The following is a 22,147-nucleotide window of genomic DNA, read 5'->3' on the forward strand; positions in this document are numbered from 1 at the left end:
TGCCCCTTCATCTATTCTTTTTTCCCTCCCATATTTGTAGTAACCATATGAACCTGATCTCATTAAGGTGCAAAGTGAAAGAAGAGAAAAATTTACATTTTTTCAGTTTCTTTAAAAATGGTGTCCTTTAGAAAATTCACTTTGCCTGTAGTTTGCACAGTAAATATTTTTTTTAAAGAGATAGGAGAAGCCGGAACCAGACTAATAGAAATGCAGACTGCTGTGTTTAGCATTATTGATTCATTTAAGTTTCACCTTCTAAGGTTTTTTAAAAAATTAATTAAAACTCAAACTTTGGGAATAGTTCTATAACCATCAGGACACATTGGTATGGTATAAATCTATATATCATAGGTTCCATTTAAACCTTGCTCTTTTCATTGGCCCTTTTATACCATCAAGGCTAATAACTAAGTGAAACTTGATTCCTTACAGATTTGTTTGCATAAAAAGTTCAAGAACAAACTCTATGTTATTTACTAGAAGTACCTCAAAAGTATTGAAATAAAATATAAGTGTGTTAGAAAAGTTAGTTACATTTGAAATAAATGTGTTTATTCATTTGCTCATGCATTCATACATTTAAACTCTGTATGATAATGGCATCCAGGTAGGAAAAATGTTGTTGCTTGTTTAGTTAAAAGGATATACTGTACATTTCCATTATAATAGTAGTACATATTCAATATAGAAAAGACAATTGGCAAAGACAGGCAAGAAAGAGAAATGGAATAGCAGACATCAAAAATACTATTGACTAGAAGTAAACAACATTAATACCTTTGTGTTTATCTTTTTTTTGATAGATGCCCACTTTTTATTTTCCTTATATAAAATCACACTGTTTCTGCTTGGGAGAAGACTACATTTTTTATTGTTTTATCACCTTTTATGGAAATGATTATTTTGTTTGGTAATATTGTATGAATAGCAATTCAGATTTTTAAGTTTTTTTCACTATTATAAATATTATTATGTAAAAATATAATTATATATAGTATGTTATTTATGTTTCCTTTATTTTCTCCAAAATACTCTAATTTGGGAAAAAAAGATGTGCTCAGTTTAATGGTATAGTTAAAACTATAGTCTTTTACGGTTTTTCATTTGAATACTCACTTGGAAATAATTTTCCTTCTCAAATAATCTCTTGTGTTTTCTTCAAGACATGTCATTTGTTTTATATGTAACATGTACAATGGAATGAGTACTATAGTGAATACTGATACTATTTCTACATAAACAATTTCACGGGACTTATGAAAAATCTTTCCGACTACGGTCATATGGAGAGAAACACTTGAGCATCTGAGGCATTCAAATAATGCTGTTTAAGCATCTAGTTTTGCAAATAGGGAAGTGGAAGAACACAGGATGATTGTATCTGTCTTGTACTTCTCAGTAAAATCTCTCTTTCTCCATATCCTTATGTTAATATCTTATTATTCATGGCAGAAATGTTGAATAAATGCACTTTGCAGGTTAATTCATTCTTTGCAGTGCCAGGTGGAAAGTAGGCTCATTCTTTTAATATGGTATAGCATTTTGCAACAGAACTTTTTGCAATGGTGGAAATGTTCTATAATTGAACTGTTCAACATGGTAGCCACCAGCTACATGTGGCTATTGAACACATGAAATGTGACTCATGTAACTGAGAAACTGAATAAAAAATTTTATGTAACTTAAATTTAAATCAATTAAACCACATGTGACTAGTGGCTATCATATTGGACAACACAGCCTTAATAGTCTTAGCATTGTTAAGACCATTTTAATAGTTTGTGAAGCATTGTAGATGTTTACCCAGTTACTCAAGTTTATTTCATTGAAGAATAAATGTAAGATGATGAAGAACTTACAGTCTCAGTATATAATAACAATAAAAAATTACATTTGCCCTCAGAGATGTTTTTCACAGTTTCTTTCAGAGAAGAGAATTGAAAATTCCAATAAGGCAAAGGTGATGGAAGTGTCTTCATGAGACCCTTGGGTAACATAAATTGGCAAAGAATTGGATGACCTGGGTTCTAAGATCTGACCTTAAAACTAGCCATCTATTGACTGAGTAAGTTACTTCCCTTTTTGGTGATCTTTGTCTCTTGATATTCACCACACAGAGTTTGGAAAAAATGAATTTCTTTGTTCCTACTACGGCTAAATTATATGGATTTTTTCTGTCCTGTATTCAGAATCAAATACTAGTTTTTCCTTCATACTTCAATAATGTGTATAAGCACCCAGGGCCAGATACATTCTAAGTGTTCAATAAGTATTTGTTGAGTGAATGGATGTACTTAGTTGTCTGCCTGGATCAATAGCTCCTTTAACACTCCATTATTAAAGCTTGATATTTTCCACACCTAGACTTAAGCAAAGTATTTAAACATGGATGTTTTTGATGCAGGTGAAATATTTTGCTACAGAGTGGTAGAGGATCACTGGGCACAACCCTCTGCTCTTGAATTGCTAGAAGGGCCTACTTCCAGAGATGGCCAAGAAAGTTTGGGACTCTAGCACTCAGCTGATTTTCCTAAAGAAAAGCCCTCAGGATGTGCTCAAAGACCTGGATCAGGCACACTGAGGTGATGATGGGAGGTCAGGAAAATGGCCAGAATGTAACTAAGATTTAACTTCCCAGAACACTCATATATGATTTTTCTGAAAAGTTTTTTCCGCACCTTAGCAATATTAACTACTTTGAATATTCAAGTCCAGAGTAATTACATTTTCCTTCTTTCACATTCTGATACATATATATATCACTTACGAGATATTTAATACTACTCTTTTGAGAATAAATAGTTTATTTTTAGTGTGATGATGTCTTTTTAATCCAATGAAACCGTTAACATCAATAAGGGCAGAGATACTACCTTTATTTCTGGCACACAGTTCTCTGTATCTCGCAAACTCCAGCACAGTATAATCTACTCAGCATCAGACATATGGGAAAACACTATCTAAACAGGAAAGCATTGTAGAAACATTAGTAGTTGTTATTATGATTAGAATTGATGTTTCAGGTAATTTAATAATTACTCTTACTTCTGGTACATACCCTCCTCCAGGAACGTAAAAGCTCGTCAGTGTTTTCTGGGCTTAGCATAGATGTCCTGAGATCTTAGCATTTCTAGGATTTCAAACTGTACAAGAATATACAAAAGAACATTTATCATGGTCTCCATTCATAAGGATAATATTAAAAATTAATAACCATTCTAGTCTGCTGGGATGCAACATAATTCAGGGGAGAGGAGGAGGTCCATCGCTATCTTTTTCAAGGGGAATTCACAACAACACTTTGCATGATAGATTCCTGAAGCTTGATGTTCTCCTCACCGTTATACAATGTGAGTGCTGACAAGGTCTTTTAAAAATAACAATACTTTATTTTAAATTAGCTCATCTGTTTGAGGGAAAAAGGGAGCAGTGTGTACCTATATAGGTGTCATATCCTTTAGTCCCATAAATTTCACAACTAAAACTATATCTTGTTTTTTTGTTTGTTTGAAATGGAGTCCCACTCTGTTACCCAGGCTGAAATGCAGTGGCACAATTTCGGCTCACTGCAGCCTCTGCCTCCTGGGCTCAAGCGATTCCCTTGCCTCAGTCTCCTGAGTAGCTGGGATTACAGGTGCCCACCACCGCACCCAGCTAATGTTTGTATTTTTAGTAGAGATGGGGTTTCACCACGTTGGCCAAGCTGGTCTTGAACTCCTGACCTCAGGTGAACCACCTGCCTCGGCCTCCCAAAGTGCTGGGATTACAGAAATGAGCCACCATGCCTGGCCTAAAACTATATCTTAAAAAAAAATAGTTCACGTAAGAAACAAAAATCTTAAGGAAGGAATGAATTTATTTGTGACTTATTGATGATAAAAGGAACTTGGAAACAATTTGGATGCCCAATATTAGAAATGCTTAAATAAATTATACTAGCAAGAAAACACATTAGAAAGATGTTAACATTTAGCACTTTAGAGCTTAGACAAATATATAGAAAAATGTTTTTTTTGGAAAAGCTTAATGCGATATTTGTACACAAGTATGTGAAATGTTCATATGTATATGAATGCTAACATTCCCCAACAGCAAAGACTTATTTTACTGGGTAGGCAGTTTGCATTGTATAAAAAACATGAGTTTAGAATTAGAGCTAGATTTAAATTCCAGTTCTTCCATAAGCTATGTGACACTTGCAAATTATTAATCCTCTCTGGATATCTATTTCCTTATTAGCAAGTTGTGTGTGTGTGTTAAGCAAAGCCACTTTAAGAGTCTAGGACATAGTAGAAGCTCAATGCCATTATTTCCCTTTCCCTTTACTAAATACCTGAGACTTCCTTGGTTTAAAAAGTTTTGTTCAAATTGACTGATTTTTATAGAAATTTCAATGTCGTTGTTTTTGACCCATGCAAGAATTTCTAACAGACAAGACTCTATTAATTAATGTGATAATTCTCCTATAATTGGTCAATAATCTTTACATTTGAATAGATTTCAGAACAGTATTAAATATCTTCGGTTGGAGGTTAATTTCTGTAAACAAAAATGTATATCTAGCAGTGTTGCATTTTAGCTAATGTTGACTATAAACGAGTGCAATTTGTGTTCATTTCCCATATATCATTGACACTAAATTTTGGAACACTTACATCTGGGTTATGTTTGAATAACCTTCTGGGAGTATCTCTCCATAGATTTGGGAATGAAATATCTCCCAAATATAATGCAATTTCAGAATGCCTAGAAACTCACTACATAGTATATATGCGTATTTAAAAGAAACTGGTCTCATACATGATAAAAGAAGGGCAATGCTAGACACAATGACTGTTGCCACTTGGTAGCAGGGGCCAGAGAGAACAGGAAAAAGACTAAACAAGAGGATTAAAATTATTTTTCAAGTAAGGCTATACCTCTGTATACATGCTTAATTACAAAAGGAAATTAGGAGCAAGTGCATGTGTATTACTGCATGTATAAACGTAGAGTTTAATTGGTTTGGAGTAAATTAATGACTGCTTGCAACATTTCTGGCAATTTGTTCTAAGCTTTGTGATTTTAAATTGGTTTCTTGAAAATGCTGGATAAAACATTTGAATTCACACATTGCTTTAGGAATTGATTTGGGGATAATAAAATATAATGAAATGTTTTACCTCAGATGGATCTAGTTTATATTTGCTCTGTACCCTTTTTAAAAACCTGAATGCAAATAATAAGGACACTGCTAGGATGTTTAGAGGAGCTGTAACTGTAAGTTACTCTTATTTCTTTTTATTGGGTAAATTCTTTCAAAATTCCATTCTCTCGAGGCAGTAGAGAACAAGGACAAATCCTACAGGGGTTTCCCTTTTTTATCCACAAAATTTATATATGAAATTGAAAGGCAAGGAGGTAAAAATCTGGCAACTCACGAAAGAAATGATTATAAAAGTCTAAGAATCAGGACATTTGCATTTTGACCACTAAGGAGACGTTTCATGAGTTCTCAGCTAGTCTGTGATAGTGACAGGACTACATTTGATCAACTGTCAAAAGGAGATGATGCCAGTCACTATTACCTGATGTGAAAATGACCTGCAAATGATTCTGGAAAAAAATGATAGTTATTCTTTCAAGACAGTCAAGAAGAATAAAGCAAAAGTGTTTATTATCATCCTATTTTTTGATTTATAAATATTATTTTCCTGATCTGACAATATATACTTGGAAGTATTTAAAACAAAAAGAGATCTGGGCATATGATACCACTTGAGGCACATAGGGCCCCTTTATGTCAGGGAAATTACCATGGTATTAGATTCTTCTTTTTTTCCTTATTAGCTGGGTATCCATTTCCTGTTGGATTTCTTTAATCCAACTAAGATTTTCAGCTTTCAGGAGTACCATCACCCCAAATTTGCTCATTCTCTTTTTGGCATCTTCTGTTGCCATTGTTTTTTCTTTTATAATTGATTAGGTAGTAATAGGACTTAAAAAATAACTCTTGAATAGATTATGACTCAAGCGTCCCAGAATTTGTGCCTAGATTACCAGTCATATGACTGCTAGCAAAGCAGTCTATTTTTTCTTAAACTTTGTTTTCCATTTCTGTGATTGTCCTACATTTTATGAATTTTTTTTCATAGGTACCTAATCTTCTCATGCTAATTATTTTCTCTCATCTTCAAGCAAGAAAGACTGTTCCTAAAAAAGCCTTTCCCAACTCCACCTCCTTTCTGTTTCTTCTCATTGAAGTTTGCACTTCAATGAGTTTGGGAGTTTATTGCATTATGCATTGCAGCTTTTGACAAACAAATTTGATCTGCCATTAGCCAGTGAGCTCCTTGAAAGCAAGAACTGTACGTTATTACTCTTTGTAGCTTAGTTATGTTCATAGCACATAGTAGGTACTCAATACATGCTAACTTATTTAGAATAAGGTGTAATGAGTAATAAAAATCATCCTTTTTATTCCTAATGCATTGCAACAAGTGTAGATGTCCAGAAATAAACTTTATACTACAAAAGTATAAATTTTGTTTTGGAGAATTTTGAACATTAGTAAGTATGGAGACAACTTGAGTCTTATTTTTGTCTTTAATCGTAGGAGCCATTTCAGCATATCGAAAGTCACATCACAAAAATACCTTCCCTCTTTTCCTACCTCTGAAGACTTCTATGTATTTCTGAGTTTTTTGTTTCCAATCTCACTTTCCAACAGTTTCATTCTTGGTTATTTGCTGGAAACTTAAAGGGGTCAGTAATGCGTGGGAGTGTGTAGGCAGGTGGGGGGTGGTCTTTTTTGTTTCTTTTATTTTTATTTGTTCTTTTTTTTTTTTTTTCCTTTTCCTTCTTTTTTTTTTTTTTTTTTTTTTTTTGGAACAAAGAGCTTTTCCCAGCACTATTTGGCTTCCTTACTGCCACCTTTTCCTTTTTAAGGTAGCAGGAAAGATAATAGTAACATGATTTCAGTTTTTAAAAATGAAAGTTCAGAGAGTCTGAGCTGCTTGAACTCACTAAGAATGAAAAACCAGAATTCTTATCACTTCTCTTCATTTCCCAAATTCAGTACCCTCTTATAATATAAAACTTTACGCAGCATGTCATTGTCTTAGGATATTTTCTCAGTTACTTAAAGGTCAAGTACACAGAATTAGACATGATGGAATGGCCTGGTTGAATAACTCTTTATTACACTGGCCTTATTTCACTTAAAACCTAAGCAATGTTCATGTCCATCAACAGACTAAGATCTATTTGTCTAAGTTTCAATAGTGTATTAATTTAATTTATTTGTCAACACAGCTGGTCTCTTTAGGTATTTTTAAAACATCAGCACAGTGATTAAAATAATAATAATCTGTAGAAAGTTAAGGTTAAATATACGTCTATGTTAAAATCGGCCATACTTCACAGAACCATTTTTGTATGCTTAGCACTAGATAAATTTATGTGACAAGAGTAAAATTAGACAATCTATGACGTATGTCGTCAGAAACATATGTCATCAATTAATAGGCTGAATTTTCAAGTCCCATTGCTAGAAGACTGTTAATAATTCCTATACTTTCTTTATTCTTGTAATTTAGGTGAGCATCACCATGTTCAATGATTAGACTTAACTCAGTCTTGAAAACAGAGATCATTGAAAAATTCATATGAATGATACAACTAAATGTACTTCCTTTTTTATATGGAAAAACTTCATAATATCTAATAGAGACAGATCCACTAGAAGATAGTAACAACAGCAAAGATAGCAGTTATACCACGTAGGGGAGTCTCTCTTTTCTTTACTGAAATCAAGATCTTCTAAAAAGTGAACATAACATTTCTTTCTCTATTTCAGTTAGAAATTAGAGGTTGACTTTTCAGATGTGGATGCTGAACCTTGCCAACCTCAGTCAACTAAAGCTATTTTAAACATTTTCAATCTGGCCAATCCACTTGTAACCAAACTTCTTAGGACTTGACACCCATACCCCTACTTCTTGGATCAAGGCTTGAGCCTGATTATTCCTTTTTGCTTTCTGGTGTCTGGTGACAGCTTTACTCATAGTTTGCTTTCAGCCCTGCCCAGTAGGCTTTATTTTGGAGTGCAATTCTTTTTTTCCTTTTTTTTTTTTTTTTTTTAGATGGAATCTCGCTCTGCCGCCCAGGCTGGAGTGCAGTGGCACAATCTCAGCTCACTGCAACCTCCATCTCCCGGGTTCAAGCGATTCTCCTGCCTCAGCCTCCCAGGTAGCTGGGACTACAGAGGCACACCATCACATCCAGCTAATTTTTGTATTTTTAGTAGAGACGGGGTTTCACCATGTTGGCCAGGATGGTCTCGATCTCTTGACTTCGTGATCCGCCCACCTCCGCCTCCCAAAGTGCTGGGATTACAGGCATGAGCCATCATGCCCAGAGTGCAATTCTTTAGTTACTTCCGATTCCTTTTTCTTTTCTGGATATTTGGCCTTGGTCTTGTTTGGGCAGTCTTATGGCATTCTGTCTCCACAGTATTTAGAACTCTTTTGATTGAAATAATGAATGCCCAATTTAGACTAACTTGGAGTAGAGCACATTGCATCCAGGCCCAAGGAATAATTGCTACAGAGACACACAATACCACCAACATTCTTTCTCTTTTCTCTGCTTCTCTTTCACTCTATTTCTTTCTTCTCTCAAATTGCAGACTTGACTTCTCTGTTTTATAGTTATGACGGGAAGTGGTTTTTGAATTCATTCCCCCCAAATTCACCACTTCCTTTTAAGAAAGCTGCCAAAGCAAGCAGGAACTTTTGGGTCCGTTCCAAATTCTCAGAGAAGTGTGATTTGCTTAGCCTGAGCCAGATGCCCATCCGAAGGCCAATGACTGTAACAAGCAGATGGAGTCACATTATACTCTTAGGGAAGCCCTATAGTAACCATATAGATATAGATGGATTTGAGGGGTTGAAGAGTAACTGTAGTTTCCAGACAAAAGATGAGGCAGTCTCAGAGTAGATTCTGTGCCCTTTAGAACAGACCTCTATGACACTTTTTCTTCTCACTGCTTGCTACATCATTTCCTCAAGAATCATAGGACTTTACAGTCTGTGCCGAAAGCGGCCAAAAACCAGTGGTTTTATGCCATTTTCCCTTGAATCCCTGCTGGTAAGCTTTTTAACATCTATCTTGCCTTTTGAAAGTGAAATGTTATTTTTTATGTCTTCAGCTCTCATAATTAGCTCAAGAACGTAGCTTTCTCAGCTAGCATTTTTTTACTCTTTTTAGAGAGAACAACAATACCAAGTTTTCTGGATGCCTCTCTCTCTCCATCTGCTTTGCCATCTCCCCTTAATTGAGGAAAAATTCTAAGTAACCCTGATGGTCATTACTCGGTGTCAGTCTTGCCACTGTGTCACAGCCTGTCATAATTACATGATGTCACTCTATGCTAAATTCCCCCTCCTAATGAATGCTTCATTATCCAAAAGAGAATATATTATGTTAAATCTACATTTTGCACTTTTGGCATTTTGCTAAAGATTATGCTTTATCTGGACCTTGAGAATACCAGAGGTTCTTCCCTTTGATTTTGTGTGCTTAAGTAGGCCTTGACCTTTCCCTTTCTGAAAACCATTGTTTGATGCTAAAATTTTAGTCACACTCTAGTTGCCTTCCGTAGAGCATTAGGTAAAGCAGAAGTAGCAACACGACCCCAAAACACTAATTTAATAATTGTTGGTGGACTCTAGCTAAAACATCTTAACTTGAATTATGATTGGAGGCATGAAAACATGAAGCAACATTTCAGATGCTCCTGGAAAATTACACACTTGGCTGTAGTAATTAATAAGCATAGAATTAATTATCAGAATTTTCAAGGTATAAGGTCCTCATAAACCAAAGACAGTCTTTAGGCATATGTTAACTTTCTGACATATTTTAGTATAGTGGTTCCCAATTCTGACTGACTATAAGAATTAACTAAGTAACTATTTAAAAACACCCAGGTTCTTAAACTCTTCCCAAGACCTACTGAATGAGGATCTTTGGGAGAGGAATTTTATATAATATTTGATTTTGATTTTGAGGAAGAGAGATTTTAATGTTCTCCCAAATGATAGTGATGCTCTGCTAAACTAGAAATCACTTATTTCTATTACAGCTCTACTCTTTCCTTTAAGTGAACTCCAGGAAGTCATTTTGCTCACAGATGTGACACTGGCAGATTAGAAGTACACTTCACTGATAAGTCCGGAGAGTTACCCATCAATGTGTCCCCATAGTCCCAGCCCAGGCTCTTCTGCCCTCCTCATTCTTCATTAGTTACAATTGACACCTCTTTATAAAAACTAGGGCCTAATCCAACAAGTTTGAGAAGAAAGAGAATGGCTTCTCCCACACCCCAAATCTGGGCTCATTTGAGAGGGGAGAACAATACTTCCCTTGGCTGTAGAGTATCTAGGAGATGAAATAGGAAAAAGCACTGAGAGGCAGACGCTGCCTGTCTCAGCCTCTTGGACTGTTCTTAGCCCGAACCTCTTGCACTCCTGCCTGTAGCTTCAGCCCCACCCTACTCCTTAAGACCAACCTAATCTTGGACATGATGGTCTTTACACAACTTCGGGGGCATCACTCCCAGGCTGGAGATATCGTGACCTGACTCTGATAACTAGGTTTCAGCACTTCTCTACACGTCAGAGTCTTTATCTCGGCAACCTGCCTGATACCTCAGTTTTCCCAGATCACACTTCTCAGTGTGGTATGGGACATCCTTCACCAGGATCTTCAAAGGTGCCTGTCAAAAAAATGCCAGTAATGAGCTTGCACCCAGACCTATTGAATCAGAATCCTTAGGGCTGGAGTCCAAGAAGTGTATTTAAAAATAAGTGAACAGTCAAGTTGTTTTGCAGAGTCCTCAGCTTCTCTAATCTGGAAATTCTGGAATCCCTTAATCTCTTTGTATCTGATATTTCTGATTATTTTCATTATTATTATTATTCTGACTTTTGGAGTAGTGTAATATAGTACAATACTTATATATTTCTTTTTTAGCAGAGCCGTTCATAAGATATCACCCCTGAATTTGTCTGGGGGTTGTATTGTGCATATGAAATTTTTGGCTGCAGTACATTCTAGTAGTCTACTCAAAAATATGTTTTTATTGCATACTGGAGAAATTTAATCATGTTACCAAACATACTTATTCAGAAGTATTACAAAATACAACTCACTCTAATTACTTTTAATCATTATTATTGTAATTATTTTATTATTTATTATCCCCATTAAGAGCAATTAATATGATATACTACTATCAATCATTTAAATGACTATAATAATAACAGCAACATCTGAAATTTTCAAAGCATCTTTTTTAAAAGAGTCCAAATAGAATGAAAAAAAAATGAGTTGTGTCTTTAAAAGTATTTTCTGAGTGTTTTTCTAGTAAGCCACCACCATTTACTTATTTATGAGAAACATATTCACATACAAGCTACTTGTGTGATGACAAAATTATTCTCTCAAAGCCGAATACAAATTAGAAAGTTAGGGAAAGGGCTTTATTTTATATCAGATCCAATAATTGTGAAATACTTTGGCAAGCACTACTAAGAATAAGTGAAATTGTGTTATTGCAAAATAATCAGATCTGACTTCAGTAAACTCCACTTATAGTGATATTTAAGTTGGATGACGAAGCTAAAGTTTCTGCAAACTATTATTTGTACCCAGACTGACATGAATTAGAATTAGTAAATCACAATGGGCATTCAACTATAAGGTACAAACTAGAGGTGATTTATTTAGTGGTTTTAAATCTAGGAAGGAGTTTTATACTTTGACTGTATGTAAAGGTTGTTTCTGTTTTTACAAATGCTAATTACAAAAAATTATAACATAACTCATCTGAATTGTCACTGAACTGCCTAGGGAAACTCACATAAATTTTCTTCCCTAAATAAGTCTGCTAATATAGCATGAAACAATAACAAGGGTAAATAAGACCAATGTTTTCAAATATAAAGGGAGATGGTGGTATTCTTCTAAATTTATTTGATGAATTTGATAACACTTCAAATACATCACGAACTAATTTTTTTGTGGCTGGATTGCATTTTATTTATATACATAACATTTTTTTCTAGATATAATAATAGATCATGCAGATTTTTTTGAGGAAGTGGAAATGATTCTCCAGTGGAATTGGAAAAACAAGATTTAATTTTGTTATCTTTTATATGCATCATTTTTCTATCCTTGAGATAATTTTTTTTTAAATACCTGGGATCTTTTGCAATAGAATTCTTTTCACCCATGTAGGTCAGAGATCCCCACTTCCAGTGACCACATTACTTATAAACATCAATATTATGATAGTTAATTAAAGAGTGAGGCTCTGAAAGGGGAGAGTTTCAGAAAACCTGATATATGTTCAAAGATCTGCAGGTGCACTGTGCGAATATATCCAGGTTGAAAGAAGATGACCATTGCCCCTGCAATGTCAAACCAGCATTCCCTGGTGATGACAGTGGTGGAGACTTCCCTAGTCATTCATCTATTCATTCCTCAAGTATTAATTGACATCTACCATGTGTAAGGTGCTGTGCTGGATGCAATGGTTACAAAGACAGGAAAGCAGTTTTGCCCCTAAGGAACACATACACTAGAGAAGGAAACATAAATTGATACATCAGCGCCAAGTGGAACACACAATATAACATCATGATTGAGCACAGACTTCAGAGCCAGATTGCCTATGTTTGAATTCCACTGTCATTTACTATGTGACCTTAGGGAATTACTTTATTTTTTTCCCTCAGTTTCATCATCTGCAAAATGGGGAAACCTACCCTATAGGTTTATTATAAAAATTAAGTAATGTATGTATTAGGTTGAACCATACAAAATTGTTGATTTTGTGGTTATAAAACCATTTGAATAAACAACATACAAAAAGTGCTAACCGTGAAAAATTAATAAATTGGAGTTAATTGAATCTGAACACTTTTACTCATCAATAGATGCTTTAAGAGTGTGAAAGGCAAGCCACAAACTTAAGTGGTGGAGCATCACTGATAGCCTTGAAAGAGGGTCAAAAGTCTCATGTAATAGAGCTACCAGGACCAGGCAGGGATTATATCTCATGCAATGTGACTCCCTTCACCCCAAGGCAAACAGGTCAATTTTGGAAGGAGTCTCGTCATACATGCAACAGCAGCCTCTGCATCAGAAACATCAAGTCCTTTACTTTGTGGTAACCTATGGTGATGGATATATTTCCATGCCCGTTATGATGATGGTCAGGTAGCAGCTATAGCAGTGAAAATGGTACTGGCTTATTTGGCAGCTTGATTCCAGTCAGTCTCATCAGAGAACAGCTGTTCACTGTGGTCATCTATACGAGTGACCTACACAGTTGCTTAGCAGCTGTGATTTACTTCCACACTTTTCACTCTCAAAGAGGGGTGTCTTTAACCTGCCAGTCTTAGCTTTCTAAGTGACAATTTAAAGAGCTAGACTATTGACAACATTACAAGAGTTAGTAAAAATAAAACAAAGCTCATCAAGGGGAGTATTGCCTAGAGTTCAAAGAGCGACTCTTGAGTTCCACTCACAGAGTAGAGGGACCACTTCCATTTTCTGTTCTTCATAGCTGGTGCTGAGGTTAAACAGCCACAGTCAGCCAGTGCATACCATCAAGTTTTAGCTTTGCTCAGCTGTCAGGGAACTAAGCCCAAGTTTGTAGAAAAACTTCTTCCTTCAAAGAGATAGCTGCCACATTTTCATGTAAAGCCAAGTTATAACACTGGTACCATTTCCACTTGACCAAGAAGTTTTACTGGGCCCTTCCTATGCCATTAGTGAGTTTGAGTTCAGCCCCCAAAACAAGAATATCAAGCTGGAGTCACAAGGCCTCCGTTTTTTAGATGTTCGGATGTCAGATGTCCAGAAAACCACAGAAAAAAACTAATAGCTACAAAACCTATTAGAACTACCTAGTAGCCCTGTCAGGGAAGCAGCCCTAAGGGGAACCTCCAGATGGAGGGTGCCTCCTTTTGCCTGAGGCCTGAGTTGGTGAAATCATCAGTCACAAAGACGTTCAGCACAATAGGGTCATTAGGGCTTTGGGTCTCAAGAGTGGAACACGTGCCATAGCTTGCACAACTCCCCACATGGCTTCTTGCAGCTTTGGGTCTATTCTCAAAAGATGTTGATATGCAGGTTAGTTGATGTAAAAGACAAAATAGAAAGCCCAAATGAGGCATATGCTGTCTCTTCAATACCCGACAAGTGTAATAAGGTACTCAGCTTCGTTTTGGATGGTGGAGGTTTATAGAGAGAGCATTTTTTCTTGACTCCCAGAGGGACTCAGCATTGTAAATCTACCCACATGGTTTCAAGAAGCTTTATTTTGTAAGTGTGTCCCTAAGGACTGTTTGTTTATATCAGCAAGCAGGTCACCACCCATCAGGTCCCCCCACTGTTGGTGGAGGTTTGGTAACACCACAGTTTAGGCTGTGGTGACCAAGACTTCTGATTCACCAATCAACGGGGTGTTATTGGAATGAAAGCTTTGGGTAGGGCTACTCGTACTAAATCCAGACTGACTCTCTGGTAGAAAAAGACAGTGAGTGACTTACTGGTAGCAAAGAAAGTGCATCTTGGGGAGCACCTTGTCATAAATGGGAGTTAGGGGGCAATTTATATGTCACACTGCTACTTCTCTACCTGTGGGTCTTCCTGAATTAAAGAGTCCCCTCTGGAATATATGGAGCAGCAAAACATGTAACACATTGATTCCTCCGCATTCAGATGTAGAAGCAAAAGCAATAGTGCATTACATTTTTAAAAGGTCACACCCACAAGGCCACCTTAGCTTCCCTTCCCCACTGTAAAACCACCCAATACTCCATTAGCAGAATCCAGGTGGATTTTATTTCCAAGTGTCTGGTAGGACAGTAACTTGCTTGCCTGTCTGAAATTGAGTTAATGTAGTTTGAGCCCCTTGCTTCCCCAATCTTTGGGTCAGTTTCTTATTATCTAGCAGGTTATCTTCATCAACACTATTAACTCAATCTAGAACACTAAGTGCCTAAATAATTGTTAATGCCTAATCTGTGGTTTCCCATGTGTTATGATTTGAATTCCAAATTCATATGTTGAAGCCCTAACCTCCAGGACCTCTGAATGTGACCTTATTTGAAGACAGGGTATTTATGGGGATAATCAAGTTAAAATCAGCCTATCAGAGGAGGGTCCAATTTAATGGGACTGGTGTTCTTATAAAAGGGGAAATGTAGACACAGAGGCAAACACACATACAGGGACAATGATATAAAGAGACAGGGAGAAGGCAGCCAACTCTAAGCAAAGGAGAGAGGCATGGAATGGATCCTTCTCTCACAGAACTTGGAAGGAACAACCCTGCCAAAACCTTGATTTTTGGACTTCTTCTAGTCCCCACAACCAGGAAATAATACACTGTTGTTGTTGAAGCCACCCGGTTTGTAGTACCTTGTTACAGCAGTCTTTGCAAAGTAATATACAATGGGAGCTTGACTTTCTCCAAGAAAATATCCCCAAGAGGCCAAAGCTCCCTTATGGTAGCCTAGATCCACTGCAAATAAAAACCTGAGACATTTTACTATTATCCCTAAATAAATCCAAGATTGGAATAATAGACTGCAGGTGGGAAATAAGCATTAAGAAATATTTTTCTTTAACAAGCATGTCACACCTTGGCCCTCTCATAGCCCAAGGGAGCCAGCCAAACTTCTAACAATCGGTAAAAAGTCCCTCCTCCCAAGGAAGATGCAGCCACAGCCAGAGCAGCCATTGCTGAACCTATTTTTCAGTATTTGAGTACCTGTCCTGCACCCACCTTCCCATTTCTGATTAATGGTCAGTAAGGTCACTTATTGCCTAGTTAACACTACATTATTTTGTTCCATGTTTTCTACTGTTTCCATGTCCCATTAATTGATTCCCAAGGCCTTCATCTTTCCCATTCCAGAGAGCCATGTCTGTAAGCATCCCATCCTCGCCCTTTACATACTTCAGACTCCTATTTGTCTCTGATTGTTTGGTAGACTTATCACCACTTTCTGAACAGATCTCTTTTTCCTCTTCAGTTTTTTTAAGCATCTAGCATCCACTTGAATTTGCTTTGACTGATACAAGCACGCGTTTTGCTTTGGTCATGACTTTGACGAACTGTTCAGTGTGTAAGTACTGTCTTCCTGTACATAATTGTGCCCTTGACTCTGGTTTGTAACTCCTTACTGCGTCATAGTCTTACTTGGTCTCTTGATTATACAGTTATAGCAATTATATCCTTTTGTGATTAAAATCTTTGGTTGACTATATTAGTCTCATCTTAATGATTCTTTCTAAAAAAAGGGATAATAAATAATCACTCTGATACTAATACTATTAATCACTTATATATATTATTCTTAAGTTTTCTTCAAGATCAGATACTATGACATGGGTTATAGATAATTTCCATCATCTTTCTTCTCCTTGCCATATGAAGATCTATGATAAGCAGTATTTTAAAATGCGTGTGTGTGTGTGTGTGGATTTGTGTGTATATTTATATGCATATGTTTTAATTGAATAGCTATTATTTGGTCTAATGTTGTAACCAGGAGCAGATTTTATCTGTTAGGTGGACGATGTTGGATACATGATTATGTTTATTAAAAGATACTAATAGTCACAGTCATGAGCTATTTCTTGAACAGTTTCATGCTTTATATTAATTACAATTTTTATTTTGAAATAATTGCAGATTCATGTACAATTGTGTGCCCTTTGCTCAATTTCACCCAATGGTAACATTTCTCCAGGATATAATACAATATTATACCTAGGATCTTGGTGTTGATACAGTCAAGATACAGAACAGTTTTATCACCACAAAAATCCCTCATGCTGCTCTTTATGTTTACATCCACCTCTTTTCTGCCCTGCCTATGCCCTGGCAACCACTAATCTCTTCTTTTCTATAATTTTGTCCCTTCAAGAATGTTATGTAAAGGGAATCATACAGCATGTAGCCTTTTAGATTTGGCTTTTTTTTTTCACTCAGAGTAATTCTGGAAATTCACTCAAATTGTTACATGTATCAATAGTTTGTTCCTTTTTATTGCTGAGTAATAATCCATGGCTGGATATGGTGGTTTGCTTAACCATTCAGTCTTTGAAGGATATCTGAGTTATTTCCAGTTTTATGGCTACTATGAATAAAGTTACTGTGAAGATTCATGTGCAGATTTATATTAAAATACACCTGGGGTTTTGTCTTTATTCAGGTACGATGAGCCCAACAGATCAGGAGAGAGTGCCATTAGAAAGTTTATTATTCAAAGTTCCCAAGAGGAGGGTAGCGTGTCATTCCTTGCAGGACCATACTAGGGAACAACAACATCAGTTGGAGGCAAAGAGAGAGCAAGGGAAACTTCGGGAAATCTTTTACTATAGTTTTCTTGGAAGAAATGGGTCATTTGCTCTAAAGCAAATGGGCTAAGCAAGTTTAGAATTGGCCAATATGAATAATTTCAGTATGCTTCAGGGTGTTGAAGCTGGCTGATGCTTGGCCTTGGGGTGATTAGGGTGGGGAATAGTGTCTTACAAGAGTAAGAACCCCTGAAAGAACAGGCAGGTCAGGGGTGTGGATTTTGGATTGGTTTGTTTACATATTGATATGGTTTGGCTCTGTGTCCCCACCCAAATCTCATCTCAAATTGTAATCCCCACGAGTTGAGGGTGGGTCTGGATGGGAGGTGATTGGATCATGGGAGTGATTTCTCCCATGCTATTCTTGTGATAGCGAGTGAATTGTCATGAGATCTGATGGTTTTAAAGTGTGGTACTTGCATTGTTCACGCTCCCTTTCCTTCCACTGTATAAGAAATGCCTTGCTTCCTTTCACCTTCCACCATGATTGTAAGCTTCCTGAGGCCTCCCCAGCCATGCGGAACTGTGAGTCAATCCTGTTTCCTTTGTAAATTACCTAGTCTCAGATATTCTTTATAGCAGCGTGATATGGGCTGATACAGAAAATAGCAGCGTGAAAATGGACTAACACACAAAGGCACACTCTAATGAGAGTCAAAAAGCCTTCTGCTAACTCTAGGAATTCCAACTGCTAAACCTGTGGGAGGGGCAGTCCCTTCCTACTAACAAGGCCTAAGAAGTCAAAACATCAGATACAGAAACATGAAAACACGGATAATACAAGTTTTTTGTGTGAACTTAAGTTTTCAGTTCTCTGGGATAAATGCCCAGGAGTGCAATTTCTGGATCATATGGTAATTTCATGTTTAGTTTTATAGGAAAATGCCAAACAATTTTCCAGAGTGGTTGAACAATTTTCCATTACCACCAGAAATGTCTAGGTGATTCTGTTTCTCTGATCCTGTAGATTTATAAAGTGTATGGGAGGGAATAAAGGGGTTATTTGGATTATTAACACTTCAGGCATTTAGGTAAACCATGACAATGATTTTTTACTTAGCAAGTACAATCTGTAGTACACTGAACTGGGAACTGTGAAAGATCCAAAGGTGAAGAGGTAGATAATTTTGCTCAAGGAGCCTTCAGTCCCTCAGTGGAAGCAGGCCTGTAAATGTTGAACAAAAAATAATAAACATGGGTGGTACATGTACATTCAACCAATCTGCAGTGTAGGCACAGTGGAAATGCTAAGTATTTGAAATAATGGATATGCTAATTAGCTTGATTCAATCATGCTACATTGTATACATATATCACAGTATCACTTTTTGCCTCATAAATAGATACAATTATAATTGATTAAACTCAATACAATTTAAAAAATAAGTAAAGTTCAGGAATTCTGAGGGTGTGGCTGCTGAGGCCTGATGTAGGTAGTAATCTCTGAGCAGTGTTTGAAGAATAAATATAATTTTAAAAGTAAAGAAAGAAAGTGCAAAAGGCATTTAACATTCAAAATATTTTGTGTGCTGGGTGCACCAGGGGTATTCTGATGGGATTAGAGCCCTAGCACAGTGGGGAGATGGATGGAGCAATGAAAGTGAGAAACAGAATTGAAGAAAGATCATGACTAAACTGGAATGACCTGTGAAGAGGCTAGACTTGGTTTGGTAGCCGATGTGAAGTCACTGAATTTGGAGAAGATGAATACCAGTTGGCCTGCATTTTAAGATGTTGATGAAGTTCACTGAAAACAGTCAAGATCAAAAGTGAAGAGAACTGAGGGGAAGCTATTGTGGTAGTTTAGGTGAAAGATGCTGAGAGCATGAGCTCATTGCAGAGCCTTTAAAATGTCATTGTGCTATTTTCTTTAATTAAGTCAACTATAAAAAAATGCATGTTCCTTGCAAGCACATCAGAAAACAATGTAAAAAAATAAACAGAAATCACCCTTGATCACCACAGCAAACATTTGGAAATATTTTAATAAAAATGTTTGTAATCTTTTTAGCTATATTGCCATGTGTGCGTGTATGTATAATTTTAAGCATATATCAGTGATAGCATATATAATGTTTATGTCATATTTATAACATTTTTTCATCAACAGTGTATTATATATTATAACATCTTTTAGTATATAAATGTATTTATTCACTATCACCTAAACTATTCTCATTGTATGGAAACACTGTAACTAAATCAACTCCTCCCCACTGCAGGATATTTAAGTGGTTTTTTTCAATTTTGTTTGACTATTTTACTATTTCTAGCTTTTTATTTACATTCAAAACCTTATTTGCAGACTTGGAATAAGAAATAAGATTCTCTATCTGCGGTTCTGTCTCTTGCCTATGCTCATGGAAGATGAAGTTGGGGCTCCGCAGACATCCTAAGATGCACACATTTTGTGCTGGCATTGCACATCGAGTGGCCTTGCCTCACCCCTCCAGCACTGAAAATAGTATGGCTTACGTTGAATTACAGACCAATATGCTTATGATTTTCTAGCTGCTGCAATTTCTACTCAAGCTCTTTTATCCCATGTCGAGTTCCCAAAACTAGATTGTGCATCAAATTATCCACAGATCTTTTAACAAACGAAATGCTGAGGACCCACCATAAAAGATTGTGATTCAGTTGGTCTGGAGTCAGGTCAGGGAACTGTATTTTTCACTCTTCCCTAGGGAATTTTACCATACAGCCAAGGTGAAAATCATGATGCTAGACATTTCTTTCCACCCTTTTACTGATATGACTGTCTCCACTGACTATGAGTTTGCCTACATGGTGACAGAACAATTTAAGCTAAGATAGGGCTCGGTGATGGTGGCTTGATGTGTTCCTTTCTGGGAAGTTCAATGTTTTCAACCAAAAGGGAGCCAAACTCATGCAAACCAGTGACAGATTAGGGGCAGGAATAGTTTTGAGAAAGGCAGGTTCTATTAAAAAAAAAAATTAAATCTGGGACTAGGCTTCTAGGGGATATCCTACCAAGTGTGGATCTTTTGCTTTTCCAAAGTATTTCCTGATCTCTCTGATTGGGTGATGAAGCCTTTTGACACTCTTACCAAAAGGAGGAAAATAAGCTGGGTGTGGTGGCTCACACCTGTAATCCCAGCACTTTGGGAGGCCAAGGCAGGCAGATTACGAGGTCAGGAGATTGAGACCATCCTGGTGAACATGGTGAAACCCCATCTCTACTAAAAATACAAAAAATTAGCCAGGCGTGGTGGCGGGCACCTGTGGCCCCAGCTACTCGGGAGGCTGAGGCAGGAGAATGGTGTGAACCCAGGAGGCAGAGCTTGCAAAAGGTGGAAAATGTGGACATTGGGGTATACATGACTATCTCGTTTCTGAGCCCATATTTTATGCGGGTGGTTGGATACTGTGATTACATGAAAGACAAATGGAAGCATCTCAGAGTAGGGACAGAAGGACACAGAAGAAAGGCTCATGTTGTTGAGGACACATTTTGTTCATTGGGTTCTTTTCCTTGAGGTGGCCTCTCAAATGCTACCCAAAGGACATTGACCTGAGGATGACATGAGGAAGTCTGCAGAAGTATGGCTTTAGGCCATTAACACAGGCTAAGCCATCACTGTACAGTGGATAGAGCCCCTAGGTGGGTTCCCTCCTCACATGGCTGGCTCTTTCTGTCATCAGTGCCAGCTCAAAGTAGAGATGCACCCTCCTCACTCATGCCTCTTGTCCATGTTCCCCGTTAGGACTAAGATATTCTGCAGATATTTCTGTAATCGATCTTGCTGCATTGCAGTCCTGTGCTGCCCTGACCTCCAGCTCTGCCTTCCTCCTTGGATCTCTGAAAGTGTAACCTAGGTCTCCTCCCTGTTTCTGGTTTCACTGAAACACATCCCCTTCTTGGTGGACCAGAATCAGCTCCAATATTTCTTTAATTCCATCGCAGGGGCTGAGGTATCCTCCTGTCTGCAAAGAGGATAACAGAGTTTGCAGCTCCAGCCACACAGTTCTCTATAAACCTCAAGAAATTGCTTGGCACAGGTTAATTTTCCCCATCTCTAGAGAAAAATACTACCATATTACCAACACTTGCTGATACACTGAAAGCATCAGATTAAAATAAAATGGTTAGCTGCACTTTAAAGAATGGAAAAGGTCTGTAGCATCAATATTCATCTTGCAAAATCTGTGTGTCAATAATATGGCATAAAAAACAAAGTTATTGCAAAAAAGGATATTGTTACAAGAGAGGATCAATATGACCTGTCTGGAAAATCAACACTGTGACTTCTCATCATTTATAATGTATTAGCTAAAAGGTCTAAACCATCTCAATCAGGAGACATGCTTTGAATTTTCTACATGAGGATCTGAAACGAGGTAATGATGGCAACATTCATTACTTACCATGCGTGAGTATTATGCTTAAATCACTCTCATTCAATTCCATGACATTCCTGGAAGGGAAGTTGTATTATTCCTTGTTTTGCAGATGAAGTATCTCAGAGAGAACCTGTACTCAAAATCAACACTAATTAGAAGATGTTGCTGCAGGGTCTGTGGGTTTTCCCAGCACACCACAGGTTCTCTCTGGTTTACTCATGTACAAAGCCCCAGAATTCTCAAAGCTTACCCCCAGTGTGGCTGCAGTGGTACTGCTTTCTTCTAATTCTCCTCTTTTACTTTGTTTTGTGTGAGGGAGACTAGCAGGTAATGTTTGACACAGGTCAATCAA

Source organism: Pongo pygmaeus, chromosome 2 (genome assembly GCF_028885625.2).
Source record: "Pongo pygmaeus isolate AG05252 chromosome 2, NHGRI_mPonPyg2-v2.0_pri, whole genome shotgun sequence".
NCBI classification, from domain to species: domain Eukaryota; kingdom Metazoa; phylum Chordata; class Mammalia; order Primates; family Hominidae; genus Pongo; species Pongo pygmaeus.